Below are 15,717 nucleotides of genomic sequence, written 5' to 3'. Positions count from 1 at the left end.
GTGGCAAGATCAGTAACTAATGTCTGGAGTTCATCGTTGTCATTTGCCAGTAATGCAATGTCATCAGCAAATCTTAAGTTATTAAGCCTTCTGCCATTGATCCTTATACCCTTTCCTTCCCAATTTAACTTTCACATTGCCATCTCCAAAACAGCTGAGAATAGCTTTGGAGAGATTGGATCACCTTGTTTAACACCTCTTCCCATAGGGAATTCTGGAGTTGCTTCACCGACATTAACAAAGGCTGAAGAGGACTTTTAGATGTTGTTGAGAACTCTGATATAAGCCACCTGAACTCCCTGCTCATCTAAGGTTTGTAAGATAGCTGAATGGCTGATTGAATCAAATGCCTTTTCAAAATCAACAAAGGCTATGCACAGAGGCATCTGGTATTCATTTGCTCTGCTAATCACTTCAAGCAGAGTCAGAATGTGGTCCATTGTGCTAAAGCTGCTGCGGAATCCTGCTTGTTCAACTGGCTGGACTGAGTGAAGGGTAGAGCTGATTCTGTGTACAAGATCTTCATAAAAATTTTGTACAAAACGAAGTGTAAGCTTGCAAGGCGATAGTTTTGGATATTGTGGATACTCCCTTTTTTATGCAATAATACTATCTTTGCTTTACTCCATGATGCTGGGATTGAAGCATTGTGTCAACAAGAAATGAAGATTTTAGCCAAGTGGTTTACTGTTTCATCACCTGTAAGCTTCAGAATATCAACAGACAGATCGTCATCACCGGCAACAGTTCTTTTCTTCATGTTGTCTATAGCATATCTGACTTACGAAAGAAGTATATCTGGAACTTTAGTTACATTTTTTAGGTCAGGTGCTACAGAAATTTCCTTTGTTTTGCTATACAGACTGCTATAAAAGTCTCTGATAAAATTCAAAATCTCCTCCTTTTCAGTAATTCGACCATTGTCTCCATCAATTGCTATGATCTGTTTTTTTACCAATTGTGAGCTTACGTTTAGCTGCCTTTAAAGTTGTCTTGTTCTCTACACTTGTTCTTAAGGTTTCTTTATTGAATTTCTGTATATCAGCTTTCATTTCTCTTCTTAAGGTCTTACATAGCTCAGAAAATTCTACTGTGTCCCGATCAGTTTGAATTTTCATTTCTCTTCTCCTCCATAGGAGATCTTTGGTTTTGTCACTCTAGCAGTACGAGCAATGAATCAGTTCAATGACACTGCAATGTCACATTTAAGTGAAATAGTCAAAAAGAGGCAAAAGCAACAGTCATTGGACAATTTCCTCGTTAAAGCTGTACGAAAACAAAACTATTCCAGTGAGCCAACAGATAGCAGTGATTCCATTAGTGAAATTTGTGCTACAAAGTAACTCTTCTCATGTCATCTCTCTTCTCCCTCACACCAAAAAGGATTCTAAGGCAAAGTGCCCTTTAATTTGTTTTACGTTATATTTTGTTTTAGAAATGGTATGCAAATAAGTATTTTTGTGTTGTGGACGAATCATCCGCGTTTCAATCGTTTCTTATGGGAATATTTGCTTTGATATACGAGCGCTTTGGATTACAAGCATATTGCCGGAACTAATTATGCTTGCAATCCAAGGTTCCACTGTACATTTATGTATCATTATTAAACCACTGACCGGATTAAACAAAGTCCAGATTAATGGAGGTTCAATTGTATTTCAAGGTTCAAATTATAAGACATTCCCCCACATAAGACAACTTGTTTTGCTTCAAATCTTCAACCAGAGGTACACTGGTGAACCAATTATCAACAGTGATGTTGCGACCAAATCCATTAATTGGTTCAGTGAGCCTTTTCACAACACCTGAAGGCTTGTTACTGACACTGAAAGGCCCGTCATGCTGCCTACCAGCATATATTTCTAAGTTGTAAATGTAATACATTTTTGCGTTGAATAATGCATAAATCATTATCCCATATTTATTGGGTTTCGAAGGTATATATTGCCAGAAAGAACATTTACTTCCCACTGTTCATCTTAAGTTACATTTTCACCCAAACTATATAATTTCTTGCAGTTCTTCCCAAACCGCGTAAAAATATCTCACACTGGTGCTAGTCGATCATGTTCCTTTCTTTCTTCACGGGTTTGGTGGTCATCAAATCTTACACAACAAATCAAAAACTTAAATCACCTGAGGCTTATTACCAGTACTAACTTTTCTATACCATCTCCATCAGTGCCCCACAGATCTTCAAGGCTCTGCCTATTCCCTCTGTAAGATCCGGCAAGAGTACAATAGGCCAAAGAATGCTTTTATCTCTATCTGGTCTGTAAGCTCAGTATCCCTTTCACGAGTAAAATTTTGTTTCACGTAGACCACGTATTTATTTGTGTAAGTTACAATAGTGTCTATTATATCCTCTGTAAATAAACATTGCCAGGGGTCAAGCGGTGATTTAGCTCGCTTTGCTTGTCCTGTAACTCCAGGTAGACGTCGTACGAGATTGTGCTTCCTGGTGCGGACCCGTTGGGATGATGGCACCATACACCATTTTCTCTTGTCTTTCCCTTCATAATAATTAGCACTGGCCTCTAATGCTCCTTGTTCATCAGAATCACCGTTGTCATCTTTTTGTTCTGTTTCCGAGTCACCATTTCTTGATTCCAGAAGATCGTCACTATTTGTGTCACTTTCGTCTTCAAAATTCTCATGTAACGCATCATCATCATAATCCAGCAACAGTAGTTGGACATCCTCCACATCTTCTGCTCTGTCTAAGTTTAAATGTTCCTTCCTACTGCCCATAATGTATAGTAAATCTAAAATAAAGAGAAATTGGTACTAAGTAGTCGCAATGTGCCTGTGAGGCACTGGACTTATATTGCACTATCTACACGCTTACATGGGAAATGACACTAAATTTAGGGTAAACAAATAATTTAACTACTTACAGAACAGCAATTGTTTACATCTCTTTGAAACAACAATCAAATGGGAACAGTCGCAACGATCTAGCAGATCAGATGGAACACTTCCGGCTTATGGAGCGAGCGAACACAAACTGCCTGTCACACAACGAACGAACGTGGCAAGGAGCGAGACTAGTCAGAGGATGAGAATTTTAGGTCCGCGCATTGGAGCGGTAGCGACTGGTGACTATGACTACAGCCTGTGTCTGTCAGATCAGCTGCGACCGACGAAAGGTTAAGGCCAAAACATGTAGAAACATGTATCACACTGTATTTGCTGTGATCAAATCCTTGCTTTTACTAAACTAGCTTTTACTAAAGTGTTTCCGCTTTCCTGGATCTTTCAGCATCCTATGATACTGTCTGGAGAAAAGGAATACTCCCCAAACTCATGAAATAGTTCCTTGCCTTGAAGCATTCACTCTCTGCATAACGGTATTCCAAGTTCAAACTGTAAATGTCAGGAGCAGACTCCATACACTCAACAATGGTCTACCGCAGCTGGTGGCGATGAATTTTGCTTTAAGAGAAAGCACAACTAGGCAATCATCCTCTTTGAACAAATTCAATGGAGGAAAAAAAAATTATTCAAAAGAATTCTGAAATGAAATCACAAAAAGATAAAATATTGTATTAAGCCAAAAAGGTCACAAACACATCAAAATGGAACAGAAGTTCGCTGAGTAACAGAACATTTGAAATTTATATAACCTTCATTAATCTGCTCGCACAGAAAGGGAATGACTAGATCAGCAGTACCAATATAAATGGTCCGTTATTGGACATTATAAATTTTCCAGCTAGCTCATTCTTGGTTGCCAGCGTTTCGCCCTCGTGTGCTAGGGTGGGCTCATCAGTTGGTACCTAGCACACCTACCAATACGCTGGCTAGTGCATACCGTGGAGGCCACTGCGTAGGCCAATTGTAGCCACCGGCAGTGCCAATGCACTATGAGACACACTGTCTCACTACTGAAAATTGATGCCTGCTTGCCTGCTGGCAACCAGGAATGAGTTAGCTGGAAAATTTATAATGTCCAATAATGGACCATTTATATTGGTATTATAAATTTACTCATTCGGAACAAATACTACAGATTCCCTATGGGAATCAACGTCTGTATTATCTGATGGCCAAGCAGGCATCAATTTTCAGTAGTGAGACAGAGTGTCTCATAGTGCATTGGCACTGCCGGTGGCTACAATTGGCCTACGCAGTGGCCTCCACGGTATGCACTAGCCAGCGTAGTGGTAGGTGTGCTAGGTACCAACTGATGAGCCCACCCTAGCACACGAGGGCGAAACGCTGGCAACCAAGAATGAGCTAGCTGGAAAATTTATAATGTCCAATAACGGACCATTTATATTGGTATTATAAATTTGCTCATTCAGGACAAATGTTTCAGATTCCCTATGGGAATCAACATCTATATCATAGATCAGCAGTAGTCGCGTCATCGGTTAGTGTGAGTTTGAGTGCCTCTTACAGGCCAAGGCCTCGGCTGAGACCCGAGAGATCGGCGCATTCTGTGAGCAAGTGGGCCACGGTGAATTTGGCACCACAACATGACCTATCCTCAGCCTGCACAAAACTACGGAGTCTCTCCTTGAAGGCCGGAGAGGACTGCCACATGATAGCTGTCTTCATAATTGCTATCAGCACGCACAGAGTTCGGATAGCTAGCCACTCTGAAGACATGTCCTGCAACCGGATACTGGTGAAAGAAGTCCTAAAAATGCCACCGATGAACAGATGCATCCGTGTTCACCTTAGGTCCACAGTAGATCTAGCCGTATATCCGGTCGTAGAACTAATCACGGAGGCACCTCGCTTGACGTCCACTGAAGAACACCATTGATAACCAAATGTAACTCACAACACAGGCTATCAATTTGAAACCCAACCAACCGAGTGACATTCGGCCGGTTTTGGTACCTCTCGTGGTACTGGGTAATAAAGATGCACTGATAGCTTGGATGTAGTGGGATTTCACAAATTTTGGCAGCAAACATGAGAAGTAACTTCTGCTTCCTTATTCATAAATATGTAACTCCCGCTTCCGCGAGTAGACTATGTACAGGACTAGTACGGAAAGCTCCCGTAGCGAGCCTAGCTCCACTATCACGAAGTCTAAAAAGTTCACGCTGAATCATAAATCGCACTACCATAGTCTATTTTGGAGACGACCGTTGCCGTGTAGAAACGTAGCAGCACCTCACTGTCAGCCCCCATGGGTTCCTACTGAGGAATTTGAGCACGTTAAGTCTCTTCATACTGTACCATTTCATTGCCCAGTTTGCGTCATGAACGGCAGTTACATCACTGACATTTGCCATGCATCGCGGTAGAATGACAAAAATTATATGATAAAAAGAGTATATTACAAGGAAAATATGCTGACATAACGAATCAAATGAGCCGTGAAGTACAATTATGACGATCAGACCTAAAGAACCCATGCGGCCGTGAGTAAAAAAAAAAAATTGTATTGTTATCCCGAGCTGAAAAGACATTCACTTAAAAAAAAGAGAAGTCAACATCGGAACGAAATATCAGACAAGATTCAATACAAGAAGAGAAGAGATTATAGTAGGAGAAGAGAATTGCTATTAATACAATTACGACTATATATGAAACGTAAAGAAAATTTCGCCAAATCTCAAATACGAATTGGAAATATTGGGTGTGAAAGAAGAGTAAGGAAGGAAGGACAGATCACGCAGTAGAAGTCGCCAAGTCAAGCTTGAAACTGTTGATCAGAAGCCCATATATAAAAATTAGAGATCGCCAGCTAGCAATTTTAAAGTTAACGATCAGCAGAAAACATTTCAATTACCATATAAAATATTGTATCTTCAAAAATTATTTGCTAGGGAGATAGAGAATATACCCAAGAGTATTCAGTTCCTAATTGAAATATGCATCTAATGCCGTCCTTCAATATGTTTTTGACGCATGTAATCATCGGAGATTCCATGGCAGAGTAAATCAAGAAAATGGGATCGCAATCTGGAGGTACCCTGACCAGCCGTACTGCACGCCCAAGGCCCAAGTCCAGTAACCAGTAATGACATGCACTTGAACGCGAGATGCTGGCCAAAGAAGAATCCATGAAATCCAACCCAGCGGGTTAGCGAAAGCAAGATAAGTGAAGTTCCATGTAGTTATTTTACGTAGTTAAATTATTAGATTTGAATGAATAATAGTGTGTGTTTAAGTTGAAATATGTGTACAGCTAGGTCAATGTTGCGGTCTTTGAGATATAAACTCCATTGATTGTGTCTTTGAAAAATAATCCATATAATCATGTGGGAATACGGATCTAGGTAGTCTTTGATAACACAAATTTATACTCCATGTATAGGAATGTTTGTTTACTTGAAGAAAGCTTCGAAAATCAGTATTTTCAACGTTATGATGGAGATATATGTATTTCATAGTGCAAATCAACCATAATGCAATGTAGAAAGAAGTAAGATCGTACTCTAGGACATAGGAACATGACATAACGTTTCATCGTCACCAAACGTGAGTAACAAAGCCTGAGATTTTAATACAGGCCTTTATTACAGGAGATGTATAATTGTTTGTGTTATTTAATATCGTAATCCTATAACATGCTATTACATTATGTTTAATGGAGTAGACGTACATTGCACTACTCGTAGAGCAACGAATGATTAAGTGAATGAAATTGTTGATATGGTCAATGACATGATGCTATTATGGGCAAGAATACTGGTCGGATATATGGAAATATATGAAGTAGGAGGAATTATGTTAGGTATGGTGCGCATACGGCAAAATACGAGTTTATATGAGTAATTGGTGATATTTATGAAGCGTAATGCTGATGTTAGGTTAAAGTAGTTGTTCTTGAGATATACGGTAGCGTATCATGTTGGGTTAAATGGAATATGAATACGACTATGAGCTTATTGAACCTTCAGGCTGTTTAGGGTGTACGATCATCGAGATTATATCCTAGAAGTAACGCATTTATGGTTGAAACTTAATATTTTCCTAGAGGAATTTTACATGTTAGGCTATCTCCAAGTTGATTTCCTGTCAAAGTCATGATTGGAAGTAGGAAACGTCTTCATAATTTAGATACTACCGTCCGTAAATAGGTGACCTTCATATACAATTTTCTTCGAAATTTTTCGCGGATTGATGATTGTTTTTGAATCAAGGTATATCAATACCATGAGAATGACTTGCTTGTTGACACACGAGTATTACGTTAGGTTAATCCTACACATTTACAAGGAATATTATGAATATATAAGTTTACCAAGTAGACATAATACTTACCTTTAAGTTGATTTTCGTTGATATGTTAGTGAATGGCAATTTTAAGCCATGTTAAGTGGAACTCGCTCATGTTGCTTACGTTAAAAAACTTAACTGATATTTAAGTAATACTTTGAAGACATTTTAATAGTTTTTCAAGATGTTTCAAGGACTCTAAATGACATTTGAATGATATGAAATTGACATTCTTGATATTTAACTAGTATTTAAATAATACTTTCAAGACATTTTTATAATTCCTCAAGATGATCCATCAATTCTAAATGATATTTGAAAGATACTTAAATGATAAATAATAATATTTTTCAATGACAATGTAAATAATACTTAAAGAAATATCTACTATATTTTAATTAGGGATCGGAATTCAGTGAATACGATTGGACATTAAAATAATTTTGTAACTTCATTCCAAGTACAATCATTTATTTTTTAATTTATTTTTTCAATAAACTAGGTGATAAGGATTTTGATTAGAATTCTTGTTATATATTTATTCACTTCATAATTTGAAGAGGTATTTGTAGGAATACGTACATGTTGAACAGTGAATGAATCCAAGGTTATTCTTAGTTATTGACTACTGGTGAGCGGAGATGGTTTGCGAATGAACTTAGAAAAGAAGCTGTGCATTTTCCTTAGTTGAGTCCACGTTAAAAAAAAAAAAGAAAAAGGAAATATATTTTTTTTTATCACAATCTTTATCCCTGATAGGTAACGTGCACCGAATTGATATATATGGCTAACATCAAAATATGAAAAGTAAGTGGTATTTGATTGAATGAGTAAAAGTAGGTGGAGGCGAAGGAGTACTTATATCGGATGGGATGAAATATTCGAATGATAGGTCAAGTCTGGATATTTATATTATTATCAGGTCGCAGAGTTAGAATGATGTACCCATGCCTCATTCCCATCTGCATGATGACGTGATGATTGTGGGGATTCAGTACATTTATTTGACCGCCCAACATGAGATAATGGATTATTGGCCGGAGTATTTGAGGTAGTTGTGAGTAAAGGCACAATACCAATAATGTACCCCCGTAAGGTGCAATACACACAACCTCAGTTGATGAAGGTGGGGCTGCCAAGTTAATCTTTTATCAAAGCAGAGACCTACGAACCTGCAGGTGACGACCAAGTTTCGTAACCAGAGCTCTGGTTCAGGATGCACAAGCCAACGTCAACAGAAATGTACAACAAGGTTTTAGTACCTGAAAATCAAAAACCATGTTGCAAGGCCCATCTGTCGACTCAGTTAATTGATTACTGTAGCTGTCTCTCAGGAAACACCATCTTTCCAAAACTCTAATATAGAAATAAATCATGCACACAGAGATGGAAGGTCTGCGGGTCAAACAGCAGCAACTATGCTGTTGATGGCGATTGCGAACGGTGTGACATTCCGTACAGATCCCTGCGGTACTCCATATTCTTGAACGTAACATTGGGAAAATACATTCCCTACCCGGACTCAAAAGAGCTAGAAGGTCATGAAGTTCTAAATAAATGTTGGCAAATTTCCTCCCAATCCTCGCTGGTGCAGTGTGGAGATAACCCAGTATCGCCAGGTAATACGTAAGTTTTCTCCAAGTTCAAAAACACGGCGACCATGTGTTCCTTCCGAAGAAAGGCTCCCTGAATGGCACATTCCAGTCTGACCAGATAATTAGTGGCAGACCAATGAGAGCGAAAACCACACTGAGAATCAGTCAAGATACCTTCGCTTTTCCATGCCCCACATAAGCTGCCAGTTGACCATCTTTTGTAATAGCTTATGAAGACCATTATTTTATGAGACATATTGGCCTTGAATCTTTACCTGTCATGGGAATTGGTATCACAATTGAGATCACTCCCTCACTCCATTTTCTCTTGCGTAAGGTGAGGATATCCTTGAGACATCGGTCACTCAAATGTTTAAGCATGACGATGATGATGATGATGATGATGATGCTTGTTGTTTAAAGGGGCCTAACATCTAGGTCATCGGCCCCTAATGGGACGAAATGTAATGACAAATTAAAAGTAAAAAAAACCTTCACTGACCAGAATTCAAAATGTGAGGATGAAGAATGAATGCATGGATATGAATTTAAAACAATCAGTGGATCCGACCCATAATGCCTCACATTCACAGAAACTGACGTAAAACGATTGTATTAATGACCAAGGAACTTCTATAGCATTAATATTGAATTGATGATGCTTGTAGTCTAAAGGAATGCAAAATCCAAGTCATCGGCCCCTCATAATGGTACCTATCGCTAGGAAAGTAGAATCGTGGTATTTGTCATGTTGCGTTACTAATCAAAAGTAGCGTAGACTCACGGTATTCCACACATTACGGTACTACTCACAGGTAATGAAATTCACACATGTAATACAGACCTATGGTGTTTCTCACATTGCAGCGCTATTTTTTTTTTTTTTTTTTGCTAGGGGCTTTACGTCGCACCGACACAGATAGGTCTTATGGCGACGATGGGATAGGAAAAGCCTAGGAGTTGGAAGGAAGCGGTCGTGGCCTTAATTAAGGTACAGCCCCAACATTTGCCTGGTGTGAAAATGGGAAACCACGGAAAACCATTTTCAGGGCTGCCAATAGTGGGATTCGAACCTACTATCTCCCGGATGCAAGCTTACAGCCGCGCGCCTCTACGCGCACGGCCAACTCGCCCGGTACAGCGCTATTTAAGGGCAACGCAAACCTACGGTGTTCATCACATACGTGTACTAACCAGAGGGACTCATACTATCCTGTGATGTTCCTCATATAGTGGATACTAATCATAGGCAAGCCAGAACCACGGTGTTGCTCCTAAAGTGGTACTAATCATAGGCACTGTAAAAGCAGGCAACGCACTCTTTTGCTATTAATCACAAACCTATTTTGTACCTAACATACTGGTACTACGCGCAAGTAAAAGCGACCCATGGTGTTCCTCACGTCATGGCACTAATCAAAAGTAATTTCATCATCAATCAACCCTTGGTCACCAGTTTTAGTCGCCTCTTACGACAGGCAGGGGATACCGTGGGTGTGTTCATCTGCGTCCCTCACCCACAGGGGGTTGTGTGTTTGGTCCGCGAGAGATATTTTATTTCCCTAGAGTCCACCGGCAAACCGGTTAGGACCCCACTATCCGCCACCTGGGACACACCACGTGGGAGTATCACCTCTCCCCCTGCTACGCCAGCGTAGTAAGATCGTGGAATGTTTAAGCATATTATTAAGGATTTTGTCTGGGTAAGGACCCGCGTCCCTGCACAGCACAAGTGCACTCCGCAATTCCCACTCCATGAAAGGCACATTATAGGAATGCAAACCACTAGAGGCGGAGGAGAGATGGTTTGCCTCCGCTTCGCGCTTAATAGGCAGAAATGTTGGGTCATATCTCCCAGAGCTGGACGTATCTACAAAATGTGATGCGATGTGATCTTCAATGACTGAAGGAATTGTCACTACATTTCCATTAAGGGAGATTCCGAGGACTGAGGGCAAGTTCTGCATACCGACAATAAGGCAGAGTTTTGTCTACAATAGTGATGACCGAGTATGTGCCGTCATGGAAGACACGTAATTTTCTCCAAGTAATTTCCTTACTTTCCAAATCAAGAAACGGGCTTTAGTGTGCAGACAGTTAAATGTGATATGATTGGCCCTCATAGGATTCTGATGATATGCTAAACAGCATGTCAGCAATCACGTATGGCTGCTGCAATGTCGTTGGTCTACCATGGGAAATGCTTCTGGTGAGGGAGAGTGGACGAGGAAGGAATTCTTTCCTCTGCAGCAGCCAGAATTATATTTGTAATGAAAGAAACAGGGTTGTCACCAGCCTCCAACATATCATCGGCTATCACTGCACGTTTTGAAAATTCTGGGCAGCAAACGGCCGTACAAGGTGACATCCCGGTGTGAGAATGTGCACTGCTTAAAAGTGTCTGTTGAAACTAGTTGATTAATCGCTCAAGAATTCTCCCCCTACTGCAGGAAGACTCACAACCCCAGAGGGTGTTACGGGCATTCACGTCTCCCAACATCAGAAAAGGAGGAGGTAACTGAGCAATTACACCTTGGGAGTTCAGAGATCTGTAGATCGTAATCTAGTGGAAAGTACAAGTTTGACACCATAGTCATCACTGGCAACGGAGCATGAACTGCAACTGTGTCACACTGAGTACTTAGCAGCACTTTGTCATTGAAGATGTCAAGAGTAAACTAGGGTACAAATGCCCCCAATTGCCGCGTCATCCACAGCTACTCTGTCTTTAGAATTAAGACGGTATCATCTCATAGTCGTGTCCAGGTCACAAATGACACTTCTGTAGACAGACTATGGAGGCCGCAGAGACGGATATTAGTTGACGTAACTCAGATAGGCGACGATGATAACTACTGTAGTTCCACTGCGATAGTGCCACTGTGTGGCAAAATTAAGACAATTGCTTGCACTTCATTCGGTTCACTACTCGCCAGTTCCCACCGTCCTTGTCAGTATTATCACCGTCCACGATGATGGGTGGTTAGGTCGTAGGATCTCCTCAGAAGAAGGGACTAGACATTCCGCAGACTGATCTCTCATTGATCGGGAGGACTGAGCTTCCTTCCTGGGAGACCTAGGTTCCCCAGAAAGTGATTGGTAGAGAAACATCGGATCCCTTACTCTTATCAACATTTTCCAACTTTTTGGAGGAGGGCTAACAAATGATTTACCAGGCTTTATTGGGGATCCAGAGATTCCCAAGTTGCTCCAACTGTGTAGGGGAGCGTTTAGGCTTCCCCTTCCCCACCATTTTGGGGTCAATTGGAGGGCTGGAAGGAGATTTTCCAGCCCTTGTTAAGGAGGTCTTTCAACCCTACCTTTGTCGGGAAGGACTTCCCAGCAGAACGTGTCTGGGAAGAGTTCTCCCCAGACGATTTTGGCAATAACACACTTACTAAATTTTGAACTTAGGGTTTGAAAATTGTTTGCCGAGTACTTGGTGTTGCCTGCGGAACTGCTGGTGGGACAAATGGTATAAAACTTGCAGGAGATAAGCATACATTGGCGGCCTTCTCTGGAAAGAAGGAGATGGAGAATTCCGGAGGAGCAATTGATTTATACTTTCTCATTGCTTCTGGATAAGAGTTTATCCAGAGTCTTAATCTCCTGGATCTTAATCTCCTGGATCTTGTTCTCCTGTTTAAATGTAAGGTACTCCTTGGACCGAGGAGCGAGCTCCCCAGCGCAGTTAACACACACTGGTGGTGGTGTGCACACCGTAGCAGCATGCAGACCTTTTCAACATGCCCTGCATGTCCCTGATCCCTGACAGCATGATGAGTGACCAAAGCACTGGCTGTTATAACAGCTAACAGAAGGAAAATATGGTCGAACAATTAGGGTGTACATGGATACTTTCATACGTTCAGGCATTTTCTCAAGATCGAACATTAAAATGAAAGCCACCATATGAACATTAAAATGAAAGCCACCATGTCATACAGGTTGTCACCAACATGCCTCTTAAGACGTTTAACGTAGGAAACACCTCTACGAGCAAGGCTCCAGTTAAGGTAATCGTTAGGCATCTTAATTAAGTCCCTGTGAAAAGTAACTCCTTTGCAAGAGTTAAGCAACGTATACACTTGAGCATTCGCCCCGAATGAGCATGCGTTTGCCCAGTTTTGCTCAGATGAGTACAGGGCGAACTGAATGGATCCGCATGCCTCAGGCCGACCCGAATGTTGTCGGTACCTCAAAGTGAGCACGTGCTCTGTTCGTGCTCAGTGTGGCAGTTGATGACGAGTGGGGTAGCCCGAACAGTATGAGCCGACTGCTTCCGCTATGCATATACGATCTCGCTCGTGCAAGTGAAGTGAAGAAAGAGTGTGAAAGATAATTTCAAGTTGAAAAGGAATTGTCCCGGGATAATTCTCTTATCCTCCTGGGGTACTACCCCAAGCAAGAGTTCTAATTCTCCTGGGGTACTACCCCAAGCAAGAGCTCTAGTACAATACCTTTAAAAAGGACGATGCTTGAAGTGAAATTGCTGCCCTTCTGCAATTTCCAAAAGATGAGTGCCGCAAGAAAATTGAAAGCCTCAAGGGTTCATCGGATGAAATTCTCGTAAAATTTTTAACATTTTCATCTGTTTCATGTCCTATCGTTTTTAACAATTGAGCATTGCATCTCTCTTCATACAGTTTTCTTTGCCACTACCGCTTTCTCCTTTTTGCTTCCAAGTAATGCAATAAATACAGATAACAACTGGTGACGATCAATTTTCGATTCACCATTGTAGCATCAGGTCAGGAAAAACATTACAATACACCTAAACACAGACGTGTTCTCCGCACAAGGTACGAACGCAGTGGAAACTTACTCAACAGATTGGCATGCGGGTCGAACTGTGCGCTCCCGCATCGGCAACGCATGCTCATTCGGGGCGAATGCTCAAGTGTATATGCGGCTTTAAGGTAATTGTGACCCTCAATCTTAACTGGCACTGGCCCGAACATTGTGACTTCCAATTACAGTAAAACCTTGTTAACTTAAAAAGTCATTGGGAATAAAAAATCGGACTTTGAATTACGTGATTTCGAATTAACCGCCAATTCGCAATTCAGAAGTACCAATCCCTGCCGCGTTACAAAATATTCTAAGGCCCGTTACTGCATGCAGTTAACCTTGATTCACAGTTTATACCTTTCAAATCCCATGAGAAAAGAACTATTTCCAAAAATGTATCCAAGAAGGCGCATTTACAGTATTTAAATAATGCACCTGGATATCTCACTAGCAAACATAACCTCACGCTACGAAAGAAAGAAAGAAAGAAAGAAAGAAAGAAAGAAAGAAAAAAGAAAAAAAAGGAAGAAAAAAAAAGCACAATTCAAAGTCGAGGAGAAATCCATGCTGGCTTCCATGTGCAAGTGCTTTATTCATTGGATTACTACTATCCTGTATGCATTTTAGATGCCTTGTATTCACATAGAAAGTACCCGATGCCCTTAAAATCAAACTTTCCTATGACTCTACCATTGTACGATTTCCCGCCATGGCACGTCTCTCGTACTTCAGAAATGTAAACACTTGCCACGTCACAAAGTATTCTAAGACCCATTAATACATGCAATCACCTCTATTCACAGTTTAAACCTTTCAAATGCCATGGGAAAAAACTATTTCCGAAATGTATCTAACAAGGTGCATTTACAATGTTCAAATAATGCACTTGGATAAATCACTGACAAACAAAACCTCACGCAACGATTCAAACATGAAGATAAATTATGCTGGTTCCCCTGTGCAAATGCATTATTTTTTGGATTTCTGTACTGTTTGCATTTTTAGATGCTTAGTACTGGGAGGGAAAGTGCCTGACACCCTTAAAACATTGTGGCTTATCGAACTTTCCTATGACGAGGGGATAAAGTTCCTCGCTTCCATGTGCATTGCAACGCAATACAGTAACCCCCATCCCCCACCCTTGTATGATTCTCCGGCTGGCACTTTCTCCTTTAGAACCATAAGACCGTTTGGGCTCGCATTAAAATAAAGCCATGCAGTTTAGTCGGCAATGACAATATTGTTCGGTGCCTTCTTATTCATAATATGAGCCACGCTTTTTCGTCAACTGTCGGCATCGCCAATGTTCGCGGATCCTGTTTTTCCGTACACTGCCTGTTGCGTGATATTACCGCGTTCCTTAAAAGGTTGAATACAAAAGAATTCCAATTTCATTCAACTGAGCAATCATGAAGTGCACTGTAGACCCACCGAATTGAGTGTAAGTGCGCAAAACTACCCATCCATGTTCCGGAACACGCGTACTATTATGACACGGATAAATTTCGAGTTGAAATTACTCTGTAACATACTGTTGTTTTAAAATGTAAAGGCAGTTTCGAATTAAAAGTCTGAATTTCGGTAATGGGGCCGACATTGTACTTCGAATTACGAATTATTCGTATTTTGAATTAAACAATTTAAATAACATGTAAAACTGTATCTGATGTTTCCAGGAACGTGAGCTTCTTCGAATTAGGTGGGATTTTGAATTAACCGATTTTGAATTATCGAGGTTCTACTGTACTTGCTACCATTTCCCAATTTCCTCATTTCATCTACTTTAGCAACAAGACCTTCCACAGCATTACTAATCGGAAACAGCTACTCTTGAAGAAAGCTCTGTCCATCGACGCTAGTTGCAATGAGAAATCATGGCAGACATTCTTCACAAGCTTCCTTGGTAGTCAACTCAACACGGTTGAAACGTTTCTGTTTCTTAACTGAACATTTAAGAGACGCGACTGAAGGCCAGCAGCCTTAGTTGAATCAAAAACCAAAATACTCCCATAAAGACCATTTTTGAAACATTTGAACCATAACAGGTTCACACTCTGCAGAGCCTTGCATGCCAAGGTAAGGCTTTATTACTTCAGGGGGAGCCCGCTAACGACTACTCTCCCAGTAGCCATGCATCACCTTGCCA

The 15,717-nt window shown here is 40.7% G+C and overlaps 1 protein-coding gene across 4 annotated transcripts in view; it reads right to left on the bottom strand.

The window, feature by feature from the left end:
* The window catches only part of LOC136857044 (uncharacterized), a 572,347-nt gene that overhangs the window by 440,047 nt on the left and 116,583 nt on the right, over nucleotides 1–15,717 (bottom strand). The gene's annotated exons all lie outside the window — the stretch shown is intronic.

Source organism: Anabrus simplex, chromosome 1, assembly GCF_040414725.1.
Source record: "Anabrus simplex isolate iqAnaSimp1 chromosome 1, ASM4041472v1, whole genome shotgun sequence".
NCBI lineage: Eukaryota > Metazoa > Arthropoda > Insecta > Orthoptera > Tettigoniidae > Anabrus > Anabrus simplex.
The sequence above is the reverse complement of the archived record's forward strand: the minus strand, read 5'-3'. Positions and strand labels throughout refer to the sequence as shown.